This window comes from Triticum dicoccoides, chromosome 7B, assembly GCF_002162155.2.
Source record: "Triticum dicoccoides isolate Atlit2015 ecotype Zavitan chromosome 7B, WEW_v2.0, whole genome shotgun sequence".
In the NCBI taxonomy this organism is placed as follows: Eukaryota; Viridiplantae; Streptophyta; class Magnoliopsida; order Poales; family Poaceae; genus Triticum; species Triticum dicoccoides.
This window is the reverse complement of record NC_041393.1, coordinates 611500862-611503722: the sequence shown is the minus strand read 5'-3', so window position 1 is coordinate 611503722 and position 2861 is coordinate 611500862. Positions and strand designations below refer to the sequence as shown.

The window sequence follows — 2861 nt, the reverse complement described above, 5'->3', positions numbered from 1 at the left end:
TACTTTACAAAATCTTGAAATTTGACGGATATTAATTGTATTTTTTCCTAAATTTATTGTATATTTTTATAATTATAACTATAATTATGTTCTTATTGTACAAAAGAACTATTGCACAGAAAATGACTCCTTTATGTTTTTTAATAATTAATAAATATAATGTTTCATGTAAAATAAATCACCTATGCTTGTAATTGTTTGGGATTTTAAAACCACGATATATTTATAATTATTTTATATTCCATAGAAATTAGAGTCTTAGATTACTAACTAAATGAATGTATCGTACATGCATACCATAATATGTTGACCATCATCGCATCTCAAACATCCCATTGAGTCAACCGTCCCTTTGTTTGATTTTTTAAATCGACACAAAAGTGAAATCTAAATCATGAGCCAGCCTCATTGGTGGATGATATTAGTTCGATATGCAGATTGTGTATGTGATATTGACATGCTTCAAAGTGATGCATTTGGCCATGGGGAGAGAAGATCAAGTACATGTATATATTCCACTACGTCATCATCTTCATCGATCTCTACCTCCTCTTTGTCATCTCGATCTCCAGCATTATCACCATCATCAGGATGCAGAGATATGCTTGGACTTCTATGCTTGGTTCTTTTATGTAAAAGAGTATTCTTGTGATCTTAATCCTGGACTTTATATTATGAATCTTTCCCCTAAGATGGCCAAAGGAATTTTCAAAACGATTAGACTAATCAATAACTCCTTGATGGACCTCCATTGTAATTTCCTCTTACTTTATCACCTTTGTTGAGTGTGGATTTTTGGCTCCCAGCATGGAACCTGAAATTTAAAAAACTTGAAAAATCACATTCCGAAGTTCAAAAAAATCTGAAAAAATACACACTTGCTTAGATATGTATACAAAATGTGTGTCAGATTTCCATGATGAAATATGTTCTGATGTGTGCCACACAAGAAAAGATTTATCTACTTTTGTAGTGAAATAATACATATGTTAGGAATACATGTTTTTTTGTCTATAGCTCGCACAAAAATGCATTTCATCATGAAAATACACAAGCAAATTGTTCAAAAAAAAGAAAATATACAAGCAAGTGGCGCACAACCATATGTATGTGTGTATTTATTTTCATAATTGTTTAATTTAGATTTTTATTCTTTTCAAAATCTGGACTCCATCGAGCCCAGGAGCCAAAAGCAATCGCCTGCCTTTTGTTGCGTTTTGAAGTTGTAGAGACAACTGGAGGGGCCTGAAACAAGAGAAAATGTGTTACCAAACAGTAGAGCACCATCATACAACTTGAATCCATTCCACAAGTCCTAGATCAATGAGATATTCAAAAGGTGGGTGAACTTAGTAGCTTGTGTATATAGAATCATTAAAAGCAGTTACAATGTAAATATAAGTATGATGGCATGGAAACAAATGCATAAAACACAGAAGTACTAGTGTTATGGTCGATACTATGTGAAGTAGTACTAGTGTAAAACACACAAGACTAGAGGTATTGTGCTAATTCAGGAGGTGCTTAAGATACATTGTATTGGGAGTTCCTTGACAGGGCACTCCCTCTTTTAGGATGGAGGTACGAGGATATATTGCCATATGTCGTGGCGAGAATATATAGCTATGGTTTTTTTATCATTAATGATCTCCACTGGTACGTAGAATGTGTATTTGGGTAGCACGTTGTTTGTTGAAAGAGAATCGAATTCAATGTCATTCTCTAATATAGTGGTCAACAGAATGTGTAAGTGAGTAGGGACTATGAATTCGCAAGGGCATGAAAAATCTCAGAATAATTAAAAAGATTTTAAACACAAAACGGTTACAAACTCGACGCCAACTCACCGAGAATGAGATGAGCTGCATTAAAAATATTTGTTTTCCATTTATATGTTTTTGAGAACTTTCCATGTATATCTCGGCAAGTACAAAAGAGAACATTCCATTTATCTAGGTAAATATTTAAAAGTTGACATCAGCTTTTTGACTTTTGCCTGCAAACATCAAAATTTGTCATGCGGAAATAGATAAATTTGCCATGATCAATGTTGTGTAAGATTTGCCATGTTTTTGAAGTGAAAAATTTCCAGGTAGTGTAAAAAATGGTCATAAAAATTGCCATACTGCAGTGAGTAATTGGCATGCATTTGGGATCCGAAGTAGCTGAGGTAGCCAAATTTATGACGCTAAAAGATCCGACGTCAGATGTATATTGGGGTTCTCATAGAAGAAGATGTGTATTGGGTTTCTCTACCTTCTTTTAAGAATTGGGGTTCTTTATCTAGTACTTTGTTTTAAAAAAAAGCCACCATCAAAAGGAGTTTTTTTTTTCAGTTTTGCTAAAGCACATCTAGATGTGTCATAAGTATTGCGCATCTAGATTCGTATGGGTATTTCTTTTTGCATTTTTTTTTCCTTTTCATACTTTTTTTGAGGGAAATTTTTCTTTCCATACTTGATTGTGTCACTTAGATGTGCAATATAAGTATGTCACATCTAGATGTGACCTAGACAAAAAAAAAATTGACTGCCACCGCAAGGAGTTTTTTTTTAGGGATGCCACCAGAAGGAGTTGAAAACGGAGAGGTTGCTACCAAAATCAAACAAAACCGAGCGCGTGGGTGGGAGTGGTAGCAGCAGTCGGCCATATTCTCTCCTTGTTGGAACAGAAACCAGGAAAGTGGAAGAGGCCTGTTGGCCCATCACGGACCGAGTCGGCAACGGAGCCCACGAACCGCGCTAGGGCTGCCCTCCGCCCCACCTTTATATAGGACGAGACGACACCGCCGTCTCCACCAGATCCCCAATTCCGCTTCCACGCAATCCCAGACCCACAAATCCCTAGCGAGTCTGATCGCA

The 2861-nt window shown here is 35.9% G+C and overlaps 1 long non-coding RNA gene across 3 annotated transcripts in view; it reads right to left on the bottom strand.

The window, feature by feature from the left end:
* Nucleotides 1-315: 315 nt before the first annotated feature.
* The window catches only part of LOC119341085, a 20813-nt gene continuing 18267 nt past the window's right edge, over nt 316-2861 (bottom strand). The window contains exon 13 of one of the 3 annotated variants that reach the window (XR_005164876.1): nt 316-1245. This is a non-coding gene — a long non-coding RNA (uncharacterized LOC119341085). The remainder of the gene's footprint in view (nt 1246-2861) is intronic. The other 2 variants (XR_005164877.1, XR_005164878.1) reach the window with 2 other exon arrangements.